The sequence below is a fragment of the Arachis ipaensis genome, chromosome B9 (genome assembly GCF_059453495.1).
Source record: "Arachis ipaensis isolate K30076 ecotype BB chromosome B9, ASM5945349v1, whole genome shotgun sequence".
Taxonomy (NCBI): domain Eukaryota; kingdom Viridiplantae; phylum Streptophyta; class Magnoliopsida; order Fabales; family Fabaceae; genus Arachis; species Arachis ipaensis.
The window spans coordinates 81,328,701-81,350,245 of NC_142444.1; the positions used below are offsets into that span (position 1 = coordinate 81,328,701).

Genomic DNA, 21,545 nt, shown 5'->3' on the forward strand with positions numbered 1-21,545 from the left:
AGACCTCAATGGATGTCCACTAGCCTCCAAGGAGTTCCCTAATGAGGAACCATGAGAATCTGAGGCTCATACAGAGACCATAGATATTCCATTAAATTTACTTCTGCCATTCATGAGCTCTGATGAGTATTCTTCCTCTGAAGAGGATGAAGATGTTACTGAAGAGCAAGTTGCTAAGTACCTTGGTGCAATAATAAAGTTAAATGCCAAGTTATTTGGTAATGAGACTTGGGAGGATGAACCCCCTTTGCTCACCAAAGAACTGGATGACTTGACTAGGTAGAGATTACCTCAAAAGAGACAGGATCCTAGAAAGTTCTCAATACCTTGTACCATAGGCACCATGACCCTCGAGAAGGCTCTGTGTGACCTAGGGTCAAGCATAAACCTCATGCCTCTCTCTGTAATGGAGAAGCTAGGAATACTTGAGGTACAAGCTGCAAGAATCTCACTAGAGATGGCAGACAATTCAAGAAAACAGGCTTATGGACTTGTAGAGGATGTCTTGGTAAAGCTTGAAGGCCACTACATCCCTGCTGATTTCATAATCCTAGACACTAGGAAGTGTATGGATGAATCCATCATCCTTGGCAGACCCTTCCTAGCCACAGCAAAAGCTGTGATTGATGTTGGCAGAGGAGAACTGGTCCTTCAAGTGAATGAGGACTCCCTTGTGTTTAAGGCTCAAGGATCTCCATCTGTAAGCATGGAGAGAAAGCATGTAAAGCTTCTCTCAATGCAGAGTCAAACAAAACCCCCACATTCAAACTCTAAGTTTGGTGTTGGGAGGCCATAGCCAAACTCTAAGTTTGGTGTTGAGAGGCCATCATGATGCTCTGAGTACCTGTAAGGCTCCATGAGAGCCCACTGAAAAGCTACTGACATTAAAGAAGCGCTTGTTGGGAGGCAACCCAATTTTACTTATCTATGTTAAATTTTTATTTTCCATTGTTATTTTATATTTTCTATAGGTTCATGATCATGAGAAGTCACAAAAATAATTGAAAAAGCAAGAACAAACTGAAAAATAGAATGAAAAACAGCACACCTTGGAGGAGAAGCCTACTGGCATTTAAACGCCAGTAAGGGCAGCAGAATGGGCGTTAAACGCCCAGTCTGGCACCATTCTGGGCGTTTAACACCAGAAATGGACACCAAACTGGTGTTTAACGCCAGAAAAGGGCAAGAAGCTGGCGTTAAATGCCAGAAATAGGCAGCAACCTGGCGTTTAACGCCAGGATTGGCAGCAGAGGGCGTTTTGCACGCCTAATTGGTACAGGGATGAGAAATCCTTGACACCTCAGAATCTGTGGACCCCACAGGATCCCCACCAACCTCAACTCACTCTCTTTCTTCTTCACACCTTTTCATAATACTCTTCCCCAAATACCCTTCACCAATCAACTTAATACCTCTTCCCCAAAAACCCCTTACCTATCAAATCCTACCCTCTTCTCCATAAACCCTTCACCAATCCACATCCATCCATCATAAACCCCACCTACCTCACCATTCAAATTCAAACCACTTTCCCTTCCAAACCCACCCATACATGGCCGAACCTTACCCTCTCCCCACTCCTATATAAACCCATCTTCACCCCTTCATTTTCACACATCTTAAACACTACTTCTCCCCCTTGGGCGAAACACTAACACCCTCCATCTCCTCTATTTCTTCTTCCTCTACTCTCTTCCTTCTTTTTTTACTTGAGGACGAGCAAACCTTCAAAGTTTGGTGTGGTAAAAGCTAAAGCTTTTTATTTTTCCATGACCAATTATGGCACCAAAGGCCGGAAAAACCTCTAGAAAGAGGAAAGGGAAGGCAAAAGCTTCCACCTCCGAGTCATGGGAGATGGAGAGATTCATCTCAAGGGTGCATCAAGACCACTTCTATGAAGTTGTGGCCAAGAAGAAAGTGATTCCCGAGGTCCCTTTCAAGCTCAAAAAGGGTGAATATCCAGAGATCCGACATGAGATCCGAAGAAGAGGTTAGGAAGTTCTCACCAACCCCATTCAACAAGTCGAAATCTTAATGGTTCAAGAGTTCTATGCCAATGCATGGATCACCAAGAACCATAATCAAAGTGTGAACCCGGATCCAAAGAATTGGCTTACAATAGTTCGGGGGAAATACCTAGATTTCAGTCCGAAAAATGTAAGGTTGGCATTCAACTTGCCAATGATGCAAGGAGATGCACACCCCTACACTAGAAGGGTCAACTTTGATCAAAGGTTGAACCAAGTCCTCATAGACATTTGTGAAAAGGGCGCTCAATGGAAGAGAGATTCAAGAGGGAAGCCAGTTCAACTAAGAAGGCATGACCTCAAGCCCGTGGCTAGGGGATGGTTGGAGTTCATCCAACGCTCAATCATTCCCACGAGCAACCGGTCTGAAGTTACTATAGACCGGGCTATCATGATCCATAGCATCATGATTGGAGAGGAAGTAGAAGTTCATGAGGTTATATCTCTAGAACTTTACAAGGTGGCAGACAAGTCTTCTACTTTGGCTAGGTTAGCCTTCCCTCATCTCATTTGTCACCTCTGCAATTTAGCTGAAATTGACATAGAGGAAGACATCCTCATTGATGAGGACAAGCCCATCACTAAGAAAAGGATGGGGCAAACAAGAGATCCCACTCATGGACAAGAGCATAAGGAAATTTCTCATCATAAAATTCCTGAGATACCTCAAGGGATGCATTTTCCTCCACAAAACTATTGGGAGCAAAATAACACCTCCCTAGGAGAATTAAGTTCCAATATGGGACAACTAAGGATGGAGCACCAAGAGCATTCTATCCTCCTTCATGAAATTAGAGAAGATCAAAGAATCATGAGAGAGGAGCAACAAAGGCAAAGAAGAGACATTGAGGAGCTCAAGAACTCCAAAAGATCTTCAAGAGGAAGAACAAGCCGCCATCACTAAGGTGGACCCGTTCTTTCATTTCCTTGTTCTTTATTTTCTATTTTTCAAATTTTTATGCTTTATGTTTATTTATGTTTGTATCTTATTACATGATCACTAGTGTCTAAGTGTCTATGCCTTAAAGCTATGAATATGAATCCATCACCTTTCTTAAATGAAAAATGTTTTTAATTGCAAAAAGAAAAAGAAGTACATGAATTTTGAATTTTAAATAGTTTAATTATTTTGATGTGGTGGCAATACTTTTTGTTCTTCTAAATGAATGCTTGAACAGTGCATATTTTTGATATTGTTGTTTATGAATGTTAAAAATGTTGTCTCTTGAAAGAATAATGAAAAAGGAGAAATGTTATTGATGATCTGAAAAATCATAAAAATGATTCTTGAAGCAAGAAAAAGCAGTGAATAAAAAAGGGCTTGGAAAAAAAAGAAAAGAAAAAGAAAGAAAAAGAAAAAGCAAGCAGAAAAAGCCAATAGCCCTTTAAACCAAAAGGCAAGGGTAAAATAAAAAGGATCCAAGGATTTGAGCATCAGTGGATAGGAGGGCCCACAGGAATAAAATCCTGGCCTAAGCGGCTAAACCAAGTTGTCCCTAACCATGTGCTTGTGGCGTGAAGGTGTCAACTGAAAACTTGAGACTGAGCGGTTAAAGTCGTGGTCCAAAGCAAAAAGAGTGTGCTTAAGAGCTCTGGACACCTCTAATTGGGAACTCTAGCAAAGCTGAGCCATAATCTGAAAAGGTTCACCCAGTTATGTGTCTGTGGAATTTATGTATCCGGTGGTAATACTGGAAAACAAAATGCTTAGGGTCACGGCCAAGACTCATAAAGTAGCTGTGTTTAAGAATCAACATACTAAACTAGGAGAATCAATAACACTATCTGAATTCTGAGCTCCTATAGACGCCAATCATTCTGAACTTCAAAGGATAAAGTGAGATGCCAAAACTGTTCAGAAGCAAAAAGCTAAAAGCCCCGCTCATCTAATTAAGACTGATCTTCATAGATGTTTTTGGAATTCATTGTATATTCTATTCTTTTTATCCTATTTGATTTTCAGTTGCTTAGGGACAAGCAACAATTTAAGTTTGGTGTTGTGATGAGCGGATAATTTATACGCTTTTTGGCATTGTTTTTAGTATGTTTTTAGTATATTTTAGTTAATTTTTATTATGTTTTTATTAGTTTTTTAAATAAAAATCACATTTCTGGACTTTGCTATGAGTTTGTGTGTTTTTCTATGATTTCAAGTATTTTTTGGCTGAAATTGAGGGACCTGAGCAAAAATCTGATTCAGAAGCTGAAAAAGGACTGCAGATGCAGTTGGATTCTGACCTCCCTGCACTCGAAGTAGATTTTTGGAGCTACAGAAGCCCAATTGGTGCGCTCTCAATTGCGTTGGAAAGTAGACGTCCTGGGCTTTCTAGCAATTTATAATAGTCTATACTTTGCTCGAGATTTGATGGCCTGAACTGGCATTCCAAGTCAGCATAGAAATTCTGGCGTCAAAACGCCAGAACTAGCATAAAAGCTTGAGTTAAACGCCCAAACTGGCACAAAAGCTGGCGTTTAACTCCAAGAAAAGTCTCTACACGTGAAAGCTTCAATACTCAGCCCAAGCACACACCAAGTGGGCCCGGAAGTGGATTTTGCATCATTTACTCATTTCTGTAAACCCTAGGTTACTAGTTTTCTACAAATAGGACCTTTTGCTATTGTATTTTCATACTTTTACACACTAAAGAATAATATTTGGACGTTTAGTCCTTAGACCTTGGAGCCTGGCCATTCGGCCATGCCTAGACCTTTTGTTCTTATGTATTTTCAACAGTAGAGTTTCTACACACCATAGATTAAGGTGTGGAGCTTTGCTATTCTTCATGAATTATTGCAAAGTACTATTATTTTTCTATTCAACTCAAGCCTATTTTTTCTCCAAGATATTCATTCGCACTCAAGAACATGATGAATGTGATGATTATGTGACACTCATCACCATTCTCACCTATGAATGCGTGCCTGACAACCACTTCCGGTCTACATGCAAACAAGCTTGAATGTGTATCTCTTGGGTTTCTAATCTAAGATTGGAACCTTCGTGGTATAGGCTAGAATTATTGGCGGCCATTCCTGAGATCCGGAAAGTCTAAACCTTGTCTGTGGTATTCTGAGTAGGATCTGGGAAGGGATGACTATGACGAGCTTCAAACTCGCGAGTGTTGGGCGTAGTGACAGAAGCAAAAGGATCAATGGATCCTATTCCAACATGATCGAGACCCGACAGATGATTAGCCGTGCGGTGACAACGCATTTGGAATATTTTCACTGAGAGGACGGGAAGTAGCTAATAAACCACTATTTTATGGTTTATCTTGTGCTCAATTGAGTGGTTTTTATCAACTCTTTACCCACTTATTCATACTATTTGCATGGTTTTACATTTGCCTTCCTAATTATGTGCTTTGATTGAAAACATGTTTCCTGGGCCTTTAAATTGCTAATATTAATTCTCTCTTATTACCATTAGATTCCTTGATATGTTTGTTAAGTGTTTTCAGAGATTACAGAGCAAGAATGGCTTAGAGGATGGAAAGGAAGCATGCAAAAGTGGAAGGAATACAAGAAACTGAAGGAACTGCTAAAGCTGTCCAGCCTGACCTCTCTGTACTCAAACAGTCATAACTTGAGCTACAGAGGTCCAAATGATGCGGTTCTAGTTGTGTTGAAAAGCTAACGTCCGGGGCTTCAATTTGATATATAATTTGCCATAGCTGCCCCGAAGTTAGGTGACGCAAACGCATGAATGACGCGCCCGCGTCGCATCTGCAAACTTCAATCCGCGCGGACGCATGGACGACGCCTCCGCAACACCTTCCCGCGACCTGAACGTAACAGAAATTGCAGGGGGCAATTTCTGGGCTGTTTTTGACCCAGTTTTCAGCTCAGAACACACAGATTAGAGGCTATAAAGTGGGGGAATGCATCCATTCATTAATAAGCTTTCAAATTCACAATTTTAGGATTAGATGTAGTTTTTAGAGAGAGAGGTTCTCTCCTCTCTCTTAGGATTTAGAATTAGGATTCTTTTCAGTTTATGATTATTTCATCTTTTGCGATCACAGGTTCAATATTTCTTTTATTTATTTTTCTAAATTAATTTATGAACTCTTCCATGTTACATTTGATATCTTTATTAGTATAACTTGAGGTATTTCAGAATTATGATTGCTTTCCTTTATTTATATAAATAATTTGAATTTTTCCCTTTTGGCTTTGGTTGAGTCATTGGAGACACTTGAGTTATCAAACTCATTGTTGACTGAAAATTGAAATTCTTCAAGAATTAATTCGAGATCCAATAACTCTAACTTTTCCCAAGGAGAGACTAGGACTTGAGGAATTAGAATTAATTCATCCACTTAACTTACCTTCATAGTTAGAGGTTATCAAAGTGGGAGAGAAATCCAATTCTCATCACAATTGATAAGGATAACTAGGATAGGACTTCCAGTTCTTATACCTTGCCAAGAGTTTTATTTTATAGTTATTTATTTATTTTACTTGTCATTAAACATGCTTCTTTCTTACTTTCAAAACCCCCAATTTACAAGACTCATAACCAATAATAAGAACACCTCCCTGCAATTCCTTGAGAAGACGACCCGAGGTTTAAATACTTGGTTATCAATTTCAAAGGGGTTTGTTACTTGTGACAACCAAAACATTTGTAAGAAAGGTTGATTGCTTGGTTTAGTAACTATACTTACAACGAGAGTTTACTATAACTTCTAAACCATCAATCTTCGGTTCTTTCAAAATGGCGTCGTTGCCGGAAAATTGCAAACGTCTGCCTTATTATTGGTTATTGTAAATATTTGCTTTTTACTTGTTTATTTGTTTTTATTTTTGTTTTTATTTTTGCTTTTTTATAAATTAAGACGTTATTGGTTTTTATTTAGTTATTAAAAATTTTTCAAAAATTTTGTTCTTCGTGTTCATCTTGACCTTCAAGTTGTTCTTAGTTGTTTTCTTCGTTTTAATCTAAAAATTTTAAATTTGGTGTCATTTTATTATTTTTCTCTTTCCTCATTTTATTCAAAAATATCTTTTCTCTTTATTTTTATTGAATTTTCGAATTTTCCTTAAAAAAAATTTTCAGATTTTGATTTTAAAATTTTTATCTTATCTTATCTTAGTTTTAAATTTCAAAATTCAAATATTTTTCAAAAATCATATCTTTTTCAAAATCTTATCTTATCTTATTTCAAAAATCAAATTTCAAAATTCAATATTTAAATTTTAAATTTCAAATTTCAAATTTCAAAATTTAATTTTCAAATTCAAAATTTAAATAACCTTTTAATTTAAATTTGTTTTTATTTTCATTTTTAATTTTTATTTGCTACTATGAACTCTCACCCCTTTGGCTATGAGTCTGGTTACAATTATATTGCAGGAAGAGGAAATTACAATGAGAACATGCATCAAAGTTGGAACAATCAAAGATGGGAGGAGCCACAAGGATTTGATCAACCCTCATGGCAACAACCACCTCCGATGGACTATCAACAACCACCACCATATGCCTATAAACCCTCTCCTCAACATCATTTTGGACCACCATACTCACAAGCCCCTTACCACCAAACACCCTCATATGATCCTAACCCTCATCCACCATATCAACCACCTTATGAACCATATGAACCATATATAGAACCACCCCAATTCCAACCCAATTACTCCCAAGAACCACCACCTCCCTATGCATCATGTCCATATCCATCACCCAAAGAATCAACGGAGAAACTCAAGGAAACATTTGCAAAATTTAATGCCACACTTCATCAATTGAATCAAGCTATAAATCAATTAGCTTCCCGACGTTCGGACACTCAAGGAACCCCCATGGCTTCATGTGGACAATCTAATGAAGAACGTAGCATGAAGGAGACATTGAAAACTCCGGTGGACAGTAAGGATCATGAATTTGTACTGGAACAAGTGGAGGAAGCCGAAATTATTGAAGAAGAAGACGTAGTTGCAGACTTAGGAGATGCAGAACCTCCATGGGAAAGTCCAGCCATAGAACCTCCTTCAAAGACGTTTGAAATTGATGTTGAGGAGGGTGTACAACCTCTAAGGCATATCATGGCTAAAGACTTTGAAGAGGTTGATCAAGAGATGGAAATTAAAGAAGAAAAAGCACTACCTCCCATGCCCTTGGTAAGTAATAAAGAAGAGATTGAATTGGAAGAAAGCTACCAAGAGGAAGAGGTTGAAATTAAAGAAGTTTGCAAAGAGGTGGAAGTTGTCAAAGAGCACAAGAGAGTGGAGCTTGAAATCACCTTGCCAAAGTTATTGAAGACCCCTCCCCCTAAGTTGCCATCATCCTTCAAAACATTCAAGTGGGTAAAATTCATATCCCTTCGCTTTCTAATTCCACTTGAATATGGGCTACTAGAGATGGATGGTCAACTTAGAGCTCTTTGTGGCATTAAGAGTAAGAGGAAAATGGTCAGTGGTAAGAATTGTCTTGCAAGGTTCATTATGGTTGGAAGCTCAAAGTTTAAATGCAAAGGTTGGTGTGGAGCTCAACTGAATGGGTCTAGGAAGTTGTTTGGCCGCTTTAGTGAGAATTCAGATTGCCTGCCACCCGGATGGAACAATATTGATCAACAAGAATACGGGTGCAAAAGCAAGACTTGGGACCCCGGAATTCATTCTACCAATCAACACTCTTGGGGCCTTGTCACTTGCTTCAACTTACTTGAAGGCTTTCTACTTCTAGTTTGGGATCTTGGAGGCTACTGGAATTCCAAACATTGGTGGAGATTTCTGGATGAGTTCAAGCACAAGCCACCATAACAGGGAGCTCACCAAATGTCCAACTTAAGGACTTTAACTAAAAGTACTAGGTGGGAGACAACCCACCATTGTATGATCGTTCCTTTTTTATTTTTATTTAGTTTTATTTGTTTTCAAGTTTTATTTTATTTTATTGTATTGAACCTGGAGTTTTGCATAACATTCATATTAGCATTGCATTCTACATACTGCATTATTACAAAAAAAAAAAACACGCACGCGACGCGGCAGCGTCGCTGACGCGTCTGCGTCACTAGTGCGTTTTGGAAGAAAAGAATTGAACAGAGAGTCACGCGAGAGCGTGGCTGGAGGCGTGCCTTAGGCACAAATATTCCCACGCGACCGCGTCACCGACGCGGCCGTGTCATTTGCAAAATAGCTTCCCCACGCGTCCACGTCACCCACGTGACCGCGTGGCTCTGTAAATCGACGTAACAAGGGTGTATAGCCGAAAGTTGAGCAGGAATTGGGCTGGATTCGTGCCAGAAGTACAAACCTTTCCATGTGAACGCGTGCCCTACGCGTCCGCGTCATTTTCAAAATATGGCCATCCATGCGATCGCGTCAACCACGCGACCGCGTCACCCAAAAATCTGGCGAAAAGAATTTCGAACAAAGAGTTGCGCGAACGCGAGGCTGCACTCGCACCGATCGCACAAATCAGGCCACGCGATCGCGTGACCCACGCGTTCGCGTCACCTGACCTTATCGCGCACCACGCGACCGCGTCCCTCACGCGTCCGCGTCGCCTGCGCCGCACAACTCATCCAAATTAGTGCCAATTATCTTATCTTTTCTTTTCTAATCCTAATTTATTTTCTATCTTTTCTTCTTTCATCTTTCTTTCTTACTTCATCTTTTTAACTTCTCATCCTTCTTATCTTTTATTTTATTTTATTTTATTTATTTGCATACTTTCATTCAATGCATTTTAATTTTGTGCATATTTTTATTTCTTTTCTAAAATTATTATTTTTTTCAACTGGTGTTAAAAATTTTCTTATTCAACTGTTGCATCTTTTCTTAAATTTACTTTGGTGCTTAGTAACTTGTTTTACACTGTGGGATGATGTTAATTATCTGCCAATGCCAATTTTTATGATACTTACACTCCATTTGCATTGACATGAGCTTATATTGATATTTTCATTACCCACACTCCTCCCCTGTGTTGCAAATTCTGCACCACTGGTATGCCATGTGCTTCTATTGTTTTCTCACGTACATGTTTTAGCTTCCATGTAAATGAGACCCTTTTCATTTGGCATTAACCCACCCATACTTCATTTATTTTCTTATCTCTATTTCTGGGTTACTTTTCTTCCCTTTTTTTTTCAAGATGGCCACCCGGAAGGGAACCGGAAGATGTTTACATGGGGAGACAAACAAGTCCATCAGCACAATCCTTGGAGAAAAGCATCAGTTGGAGAGACCCGTCCACTTGTACATCTTAGCATGCACCGAGGACGGTGCAATCTTTAAGTGTGGGGAGGTCGATACCGATCTCCACGGGTTAGTATTTTCTTCTCAACACCAATGGTTTATTTTCCTTGTTAGTTGTTGCATTTACATGTTTGATTTTTGTGCATATTTTACCACTTGTTTGAAGAAATATTTTCTTTTTCAAAAAAAAAACTTTTAGAGCATTTCACTAATTTGAATAAAATTTAATGTTACACTTGTTTGAAGAAATATTATACTGGAACATAGTTTAGAGCTCGAACACACAAAACCTGAGAGATTTTTTAAGCCTATTTGAATTGGTTGCATTTTACCAACCAATATTTTACTTTTGGTGTGTGTTTTTCTCTCTAAAATTGTGATTTTTGTCTTGCTTAATTCTATATTTCCATAGTTTGATGTATACATACACTTACATGATTGAGGCCTTTGTTTCACTGAGCTTACATACCCATATGGCCTTATCCTTTCATTATTCTTTGCAAACCAATGTTGAGCCTATTATACCCCTTTGTTCTTTACTTTAGCACATCATTAACTCTAAGCGGAAAACAATAATGTCCTCAATTTGAATCCTTGGTTAGCTTAGACTAGTGAGAGTGCTCATGAATTAAGTATGGGGAAAGTTGAATTTGGAAACATTTGGTTTGAGAATTGAGTATGTTAGAATTTTCTGAAATGTGAAAAAAAATGTTTAGAACATGATTCATGCATCCAATAATTTAATCATATGCATTGAAAAAAATAAAAGAAAAAAAAAAAAAAATATATATATATATATATATATATATATATATATATATATATATATAAAGAGAAAAGAAAAATAGCAAATAAGAAAAAGGGGACAAAATGCCCCAAAGTAAGTGGTGAAAACAATGCATATGTACTGTACTTGAAATTAGAATGCATGAATATGTGGAAAACATGGTTAATGGATAGTTAGATGTGGTATTATGATTACATGGATTGTCTAAAGTTAGGTGGAAAGTTTAAGTTAATTAAGGATTCAGATTTTAGTCCACTTGGCCAAATACAATCCTACCTTGACCCTAACCCCATTACAACCCTTAAAAGACCTCTTGATATGTGTATCTGTGCATTAAATTTATGTTGATTGTTAGATGAAGAGTAAGCCTTAGAAAGCAAGGTTAGTAGTGAATTGAGAGAATCGAACCCAAGACACTTGAGTGATTAGAGTACATACACTTCCAGTGAGGGTTCGATGCTCGATTCTTTGTTCCCGGCTTTCACAAGCTATTTTCTTTTATAAGTCTATTTGTACTTTATATTTATGAGTTGACTTAGTGAAATCCAGTCCATATTTGTTCTTAAAAGATTTATTTACAAGTCTATTTCCCATAGCTGCCCCAAAGTTAGGCGACGCAAACGCGTGAATGACACGCCTGCGTCGCATCTGTGAACTTCAATCCGCGCGGACGCGTGGACGACGCCTCCGCGTCACTTTCCGCGACCTGAACGTAACAGAAATCGCAGAGGGCGATTTTTGGGCTGTTTTTGACCCAATTTTCAGCCCAGAATACACAGATTAGAGGCTATAAAGTGGGGGAATGCATCCATTCATAAACAAGCTTTCAAATTCACAATTTTAGGATTAGATGTAGGTTTTAGAGAGAGAGATTCTCTCCTCTCTCTTAGGATTTAGAATTAGGATTCTTTTCAGTTTATGATTATTTCATCTTTTGCGATCACAGGTTCAATATTTCTTTTATTTATTTTTTTAATTTAATTTATGAACTCTTCCATGTTACATTTGATATCTTTATTAGTATAACTTGAGGTATTTCAGAATTATGATTGCTTTCCTTTATTTATATAAATAATTTGAATTTTTCCCTTTTGGCTTTGGTTGAGTCATTGGAGACACTTGAGTTATCAAACTCATTGTTGACTGAAAATTGGAATTCTTCAAGTACTAATTCGAGATCTAATAACTCTAACTTTTCCCAAAGAGAGACTAGGACTTGAGGAATCAGAATTAATTCATCCACTTAACTCACCTTCATAGTTAGAGGTTACAAAGTGGGAGAAAAATCCAATTCTCATCACAATTGATAAGGATAACTAGGATAGGACTTCCAGTTCTTATACCTTGCCAAGAGTTTTATTTTATAGTTATTTATTTATTTTACTTGTCATTAAACATGCTTCTTTCTTACTTTCAAAACCCCCAATTTACAAGACTCATAACCAATAATAAGAACACCTCCCTGCAATTCCTTGAGAAGACGACCCGAGGTTTAAATACTCGGTTATCAATTTCAAAAGGGTTTGTTACTTGTGACAACCAAAACGTTTGTAAGAAAGGTTGGTTGCTTTGTTTAGTAACTATACTTACAACGAGAGTTTACTTCTAAACCATCAATCTTCGGTTCTTTCAGTAGCCATTGACAACGGTGATGCCCAACATAAAGCTTGCCATGGAAAGGGGTATGAATGATTGGAAGAAGGCAATAGGAAAGCAGAAGTTTAGGAGGAACAAATTATCTTCATATGCTTATCTGAAATTCCTACCAATGAATTACATAAGTATCTCTATCTTGATTTTCTGTTTTATTCATATTTTAATTATCAATTCTCCATAACCATTTGAATCCGCCTAACTGAGATTTACAAGATGACCATAGCTTGCTTCAAGCCGACAGTCTCCGTGGGACCGACCCTTACTCACGTATGGTTTATTACTTGGACGACCCAGTGCACTTGCTGGTTAGTTGTGCGGAGTTGTGATAAAGAGTTAAGATTACAATTGTGCGTACCAAGCTGTTGGCACCATTGATGATCACAATTTCGTGCACCACGCTGCAACAAGCGGCGTTATGAGCATCTGAAGCTAATGATCCGGTCCGGCACCCATGACATCCCCTCCAAGCCTGACACACCATCAGAGCCATCTGAGGAGGAGGCGGATGACCATGAGGCAGAGGCACGTGCAGAGCACCAGCAGGGAGCATCTCAGCAAGCAGAATCCTAGCATGAGGAGCCTCCGCAGATACAGCCAGTAGATCCAGAGGTCCGTCTACAGACAGAGCCTCCACTTCAGTAGGCAGATCCTCCGACACTCATACAGACTGCAGACCCTCAGGCCACCACCGAGACACCAGCAGTACATCCTTCAAGAGATGCCACTTATTCACACCCAACTTGATCGAGCATTGAGGACGATGCTATTATTTAAGTGTAGGGAGGTCGCCATCTCTGGCGAATCTTTTTGGTGAACCACTTTCAGACTCTCTTTATCCTATTTTTATTTCTTTTTCTATATTTTATTTTATTTTATCTTATCTATCTTTCAGTACTTGTGCATTTTTCTTTTACTGTATTTCTGTTTACTTTATTATATTTCACACTATGGTTTGTATATATCTTAGATATTTAGTTTTGTTTGCACTTTTAGCTTATTAAGTTGTGATATAGAAAATATGGATTAATTAGTTTAGTTTACCCTTTTTAGCATCTGATAATTTGGTTTGATTGAGAATAAAAAGAGTAAACTAGAAACTTTAGTTTTTCATAATCACAACAATCCACACACTATATATATATATATAGCAATAATTGTTGGTTAATTGACAACATTTTTCAAGGAAAATGTTGATTTTTATAAGAGCCATTCAAGAATTACATTGAGTTGAATGGAAACTTGTGATTTCTACTTGCATGATATACATAACTGATATATGGTTTTTGAGCCAAAGAACACATAACCCGTGAGTTTTTGAGCTTAATTGTATGGTTATATTTAACCATAATTTTCATTCGTGTGTGTTTCGCCCTTCTTTTCTATGCTTGCAATTTTTACTTTGTTTCAGTCTATATGTCCAATATAGAATGTATTTACATACTTACATGTGATTGAGGCCATTACTTATTTTTGCTCACTCATCCCAAATAAGCCTACCCTTTTATGTCACCCTTATTAGCCCCCTTGAGCCTTTTAATCCCCTTCTGTTCTATAAACACATTACTAGCCTTAAGCAGAAAAACAATTTAAAAATCCCAAATTGAATCTTTGGTTAGCTTAAGGTAGAGATTGTGAATCCACTAAGTGTGGGGAACCGTGGGAACATGGGTTGATAGGAAAAGGTTAAATTAATAAAATAATCAAAAATTTGGGAGCATGCTCAAGTGAAACCAATTTAAATTAAAATACCATGTGCATTGATATATGTTGTGTTTATATTTCAAAAAAAAAATCTTAAATAAATAAAGGAATAAAATTACCCCATTATTAAGCTTAATAGAAAAATCTATGCACATGGGATAAAATCAAAAATAAAAATTGGTACATGAGTATGTAATAAGAAAGTGGGAAAATTATGGGAAGCTAGGCAAATTTTTATAGAGAATGTATATGTTAGGTGAGATCTTAGACTAATCAAAGATTCAATTGTATAGCTCACTTAGCCTTATATATATATATATATATACTCACCTTTACCTTGACCCCATTACAACCTTCAAAAAAATCTCATGATGTTTGTATGTATACATTAAATATTTGTTGATTGGTTAGATGAAGAACAAAGTTTTACAAAGCATGACTAGAGAAGAATAGAGTGATTAGCCCTAAACACTAAGTGACTAGAGAGTAAACACAAATCCAGTGAAGGTTCAATAGCTCATTTCCATATATCCATGTTTAATTATTAATTGTCTTGCAAGTTTGTAAATTCTTTAAATTCAACTCAATTGTGAATGTGTTTTAATATGGTCTAGCTTTAGTTGTACATATATGATTCCTTGAAAATATGAATCAATTTAACCACATGTAAGCTTTATGTATATAGGTGGATAGTAATTAGAAATGCATGATTCATTTAGGTAGCTTGCATTTAGAATAGATTGCATCGCATAAGATTCCACCATTCTACCTTCATTCTTTTCTCTTGGATTTAGCATGAGGACATGCTAATGTTTAAGTGTGGGGAGGTTGATAAACCCCTATTTTATGATTCATCTTGTGCTCAATTAAGTGTTTTTATCAATTCTTCACCCACTTATTCATATGGATTGCATGGTTCTATAATTCCTTCTTTATTTTATGATATATGTGAAAACATGTTTCCTATGCTTTAAAAATATTAATTTAATTATCCTTTATTACCATTCGATGCCGTGATTTGTGTGTTAAGTATTTTCAGGCTTCATAGGGCAGGAATGGCTTAGAGGACAGAAAGAAAACATAGAAAAATGGAAGGAAAGCACAAAAATGGAGTTTTGAAGAAAAGGCAGCGACGCGCATGCGTGGACGACATGGACGTGTGTCTAGCGCGAAATGGCAGTGACGTGTACGCAAGTCCAAGTGCTAGTCCAGAAACACAGAATAGAAGCCAGAGAATGGGGGAATCAATAACGACAATTCATAAAACATTGAAAATAGAGAATTATGAGGTTTTAGATGTAGTTTTAGAGAGAGAGGTTCTCTCCTCTCTCTTAGGTTTTAGAATTAGGATTTCTTTTACTTTATGGTTATTACTCCATTCCAGGTTCAATGTTTACTTTAATTTTATATTCTCTTCTACTTCTAGTTACTCTAATGCTTTTACTTGTTAATTACTTATGTTGCCAAATTGGCTTATGAATCTTTCCATGTTAGATTTGAATATTCTATTTAATATAAATTGAGGTATTTCAGATTTATGATTGTTTTATTCTATTTATGATGCTTTTAGTTTAATTTAAGATTTATTCCCTTTTTCTTTGGTTAAGTAATTGGTAACACTTGAGTTATCAGACTCAGCAGTTGATTGAAAATTGGGAATTGCTGATTGATTTGGATTGCTCTAAAACTAGTCTTTCCACAGGAGTTGACTAGGACTTGAGGATCAAATTGATTGGTCCACTTGACTTTCCTTTATTTAGTAAAGGTTAACTAAGTGGGAGCAATAACAATTCTCATCACACCTGATAAGGATAACTAGGATGGGATTTCCAGTCCTTATACCTTGCAAGAGATTTTTATAATTATTAATTATCTTTCTTGCCATTTAAATTACTCGTTCCTTATTTCAAAAACCCAAAAATATACAATTTCATAACCAATAATAAATCATACTTCCCTGCAATTCCTTGAGATACGACTCGAGGTTTAAATACTTCGGTTATAAATTTATTTGGATTTTGTTACTTGTGACAACCAAACTTTTGTACGAAGGGAATTCTTGTCGGTCTAGAAGCTATACTTACAACGCGATTATTTTTATAAACATTATTTACCGGCAGGAATCCGATCGTCAATTATTCAAAGTGAGTCTGCAACCCCCTTTAATTGAAATCAATGGCCAAATTATGAGTTTGATAAAAAAAATAAGAGACTTTATACATTTATCTTTATAAGAAGAAAAACAAATGTAGGAATTCTATTGGTGAATCTTCAAAGTGGAGGGATAATAGATGGGGTATTATAGTTTAATGTTGCAGCAGCCAGAATAATAATTTTCCATTCAATGAGATAGATAATTAGAACAATAATTCTCCATTCAATTCATACAAATAAATTAACTCCTAACCAATCAAAATGTGAACCACAATGAAGAAGAAACTTACAACAGGATCCATTCAAATGAAGAAGTCAATACTCAGATTTTAAAATCTGCACATTTTCAATCCATTGAAATGAAGAAGTGAGAAGTATACTAATGAAGGAAAAAAACAAAACAAATCAACAAAATAGAAAAAACCCAGATAAGAAACTCAGAAGAAAACTTAGAACTCAGAACCAATCAACTAAGGGCAAGGAGGAGAGGCTTACCTCAATTGATAAGTTATGGCGAGCCATCAACGAAAGAAGAAGAGAACTGAAAAAGAGAGATACTCCAGCGGAAAGAATGGGAGGTCGAGGTAGAGAGAGAGAGAGAGAGAGAGAGAAAGAGAGAGTTGCGAATCAAAGTGAAGACTCGAAGAGGCAGAGGTCCGACGAACCACCGGTGAGTTTCGGCAAAAAGCAGAGGAGAAGAAATGTTAACGGTGGCCGGCAGCATACAGAGGTGTGATGCCAGGGCATCATGGCCTGTTTTTCTATGCTTTTTCAATAGTTTTTAATGCAGTTTTCATACAATTTCTGTTGATAAAGGAGCAAATGCATGAAAAATCTCTGCATGAAACAAAATCTCAAGCATAGGTGAATTTTAGTTAATATACATGGTAAATATGATGAAATAGATCACACTAAGTGAAGTTTTGATTTTGGGCATTATTAGCACACTTAGTATAATGAAGTTTGTCTTGTATGTTACTTTGATACACTTTGTTTGCTTGATTTCAGACCAAAAGAAGCAGAAAAGAGCCACGTTAGTGGCTACGTTAGCGCCACTAACGTGGCTATTAAAGTGGAAGGAAGGAAAGATTGGAAAGCTAGTGAGAACGTTAATGCCACTAACGTTAGCAAAAGGCAAGAAGACCCACGTTAGCTACCCCGTTAGCTTCACTAACATGGGCACTAACGTGGAAAAAAAGAGAAGCCCCAACGTTAGTGAGAAAGTTAATGACATTAACTTTAAAGAAGGAAAGGGAAACGCCAACGTTAGTTGAAAAGGAGAGTGCCACTAACGTTTGTGAAGGCTAGAAGACCCACGTTATCTTCCACGTTAGTTACGTTAACGTGGGAACTAACGCGGAAGGAAAGGGGAACGCCAACGTTAGTGGAAAAGGTGAGTTCCACTAACGTTGGCGAAGCAAAAAGACCCATGTTAACTTCCACGTTAACTAAGTTAATGTGGTAGTTAACGTGGGCAAAAGTCCCACCTGGCAGCCTGACCATGCCATCTTCAAACACGCATAACTTGAGCCACAACGCTCCAAATGAGGTGATTCCAGTGGCATTGGAAAGTAGGATTCCAGAGCTTTCCAAGCATATATGGAACTACATAGTTGACACTAAATTTGAGGAAGAAAACCTGCCCCGAAAGTGCAAAGATGAACATGGTATCAACCTGTAGTAAGGCCAACTGACCTCTTCACCTTCCAAGAAGTGTAACTCGAGTTGTAGAGCTCCAAATGATGCGCTTCCAAAGGCGTTGGAAAGTAGACATTCAGAGCTTTCCAAAAATATATAATAGTATGGAGTGGACATTGATTTTGACCTCCAGAACTTGGAAACATTAAGCCCCTGGTCGCTAGCGTTATCGGGACTCACGTTTTCCATTAACGCTAGCAACTATGCCAGCGACCATGTCCACTTCAAAGGAGCATAACTTGACTTATAGAGATGCAATTGAGGTGATTCTAGTTGCGTTAGAAAGCTGACATTTAGAGCTTTCCAACGATATATAATACTCTATAGTGGGCATGAAATTAAAGCACAAACAAGAGGCATCTTTTAAGCCCCAAAAATACCAACTGGGCAGCAAGTGCAACGTTAGCCACAATAACTTTAGCACTAACGCCACACTTGTAGCGTTAGTGTGGCTAACTTTAGCACTAACTTTAGCACCTGGACCTCAACTTAACTCACTTCTCTCTCAAGTCCACTTCAAAGCTCAAGCAAGCAAGCCAACAATTGTCAACCAATCAAGGCCACAAGAAGCATCTAGAATAGGAATTTTCATTTAATTGTAATTTGCTTTTAATTTCATTTTGTAATTTAGAAGAGCCTATATAAAGGCCTTAGTTTTTACATTAAAGGCATTCTGGAGAATTGAAGGAAGAGGGAGAGAGTGAAGACCAATTCGAACTTCTGTGAATTGGCACACTCCAAGCGGAGTGGGTCTTCGGACCCCTCCCCTCAACCACTCTTCTTCCTTTTCTCTTCTTTTCTTCCTTAGGAGTAGTTTCGTTTTAGTTGTAATTTTCATTTATGAATTTTGAAGTTTCAATTTCAGTTTCAATCTTCATCTTTACTTTTCTGCACTTTCTTTCTTTTCTATTTTGGTAGAGCAATGATCAACTAACTCTTTTCATTGGGTTAGAGAGCTCTATTGTGATTCAATAGATTAAGTGTAGTTCTTATTCTTCTTATTCTTTCTTTTCTCTTGATTTTACTAGAGAGCTTTCGATCTTCATCCAATTGGATAGTTATCTTGGAAAAGAAGCTATTCATACTTGGATCTCTTCTGAACCTTGGAAGAGGAATGAAGAGATCATACTAGAAATGCTTTCTCATGTTGTACCAAATTGGGTTTGGAAGGATATGTGACTATAATCCTCCAACACTTGATTTGGGAATGCATGTGGTATAATCAGTGACCATACTTCATCTCTTCTCATGAGCAATTGACCAAGGAATTGGCTATTGATCAAGATTTGAGAGATTGAATTACAAGGAATTGTAATTCGATCACTTAAGATTGCCAAGGAGATCAATGAATGCATTGATTGAGGAAGAGATGAGAATGAACTTGATCCGGAGGATTACAATATCTCTTGATCCCAATGTTCATTTTATTTTTAGTTCTTACATTTACTTTTCTTGCCATTTTACTTTGCTGCACTTTATTGCTTTCTTTACTTTTATGCCATTTACATTCCCTTGTTGCTTATCACTCCAATCTGATTCGTCTAACTAGAATAATCAATTAACTATTGATTGCTTAATCCGTTAAACTCTGTGGGATTCGACCTCACTCTTTTGTGAGTTATTACTTGACGACAATTCGGTACACTTGCCGAAGGAAAATTTGTTGAGAGACAAGTTTTCCGTGTATCAAGGAGAACTGGAAAGCAGCGAAGAGTGAAGATCGAAGAGGTTTTGATTTTTGAAATTAGGTTTTGATTAGGTTTTTCTTTTAATTTGGTTTTGTTTTTGGTTAACCGGTTAAAAATCGATTTTTTTTTAATTTTGTTTTAGCTAACCAATTTTAAAAAATATGGATATGGTTTTTAAAATTGTTTTATTAAATTGTTTAACCAAAATGTGATTATGATTTTTTAATCGGTTGACCATATTTTGGTTTTTTTTTTTTTGTACACTCATATATGTTTAGTGCCAGAATGCTACTCGTTGTAAGATTTTTTTTTTTTTTGTAAAATAAGAGGGTAAAAAACCCCAATCAGAAAAAAATAAAAACAAACAAAAAACAAGAACAACTAACTACAGCCCCTTAATCTAAAGAAGCCAAAGCCACCAAATGATAAAGATTGAATAATATCAAGAGGCTGCAATTAAAAGGTGTGGAGATGATAAACCGCATTTCTAGGGTTTATCTTGTACTTAATTTAGGAGATTTTATAACCTTCTACCCACATTTATTCAATGAAATAGCAGGGTTTCATGATTGTCTCCAAATTTGTGCTTAAGTGTGAAAACATGCTTTTTAGGCCCTTAAATTACTAATTTTGATTCACCTTTAATTCCACTAGATGCCTTGATATGTTTGTTAGTGAATTCAGATTGGAAAGGCTAGGAATAGATTAAAGGGGTGGAGAGAAAAAGCATGCAAGTGGAGAACCCATGAAGAAACAAGGATTTGGGATGCTGAGATCGACGCGCACGCATGGAAAGTGATGTCGCAAGGCGACACGTACGCGCACATGACGCGTACGCGTGGATAGCAATTTGTCAAGCGACACGCGTACGCGTCGATGCTCGCACGTGACCCACTTAAAGTGAATCCGCTGGGGGTGATTTCTGGGCTTTCCATGCCCAAATCCAACTCATCTCTGATGATATTTAACCTAATGATTGAAGGGGAATCAACACATTTTTAGACATTACACATTAGGATCTAGTTACCAATTAGTTTAGTTTAGTTTTGGAGGGAAACTTAGTTTCTAGAGAGATAAGCTCTCTCTTCTCTCTAGAATTAGGATTAGGTTAGAGGTAGATTAGGATTTCTTAGATCTAGGTTAATTTCATGCTTTGATTCACGTTTCCTTTTGTAAATCTTGTTCTTCTACATCTCCTCTCTCTAGTTTAGCATTTAATTCTTGTAATTCTCTACTTTTATGTTGATGCACTTTTGTTTCCTCTATTTTTCTTTTAATGCAATTTATGACTCATGTTCTTTTATTGTTGAATTGCTTTGTTGTTGATTAATTCCTTGCAATTAGTAGTTGTAGATTTATAATTCTTGCAATTTGATTTTTACTTTTCTTTTATACCTTCCAAGTGTTTCACAAAATGCTTGGTTGGATTATAGAGTAGGTTTTTCCCCTCTTGGCCTAGGTAGAGTAATTAGTGACTCTTGAGTTATCAAACTCCTTTGTTGATTGATAATTGGAAGTTTCTAATTAACTTGAATGCCACTAAAGCTAGTCTTTCATCATGATTAGGCTAGGACTTGTGGAACAAAGTTAATTCATCCACTTAACTTTCCTTCATAGTTA

General features: G+C 37.0%; 1 long non-coding RNA gene across 1 annotated transcript in view; it reads right to left on the reverse strand.

Annotated features, from left to right (window-relative positions):
• The window catches only part of LOC148545181 (uncharacterized), a 194,862-nt gene that overhangs the window by 144,825 nt on the left and 28,492 nt on the right, over positions 1–21,545 (reverse strand). The window lies entirely within an intron of this gene.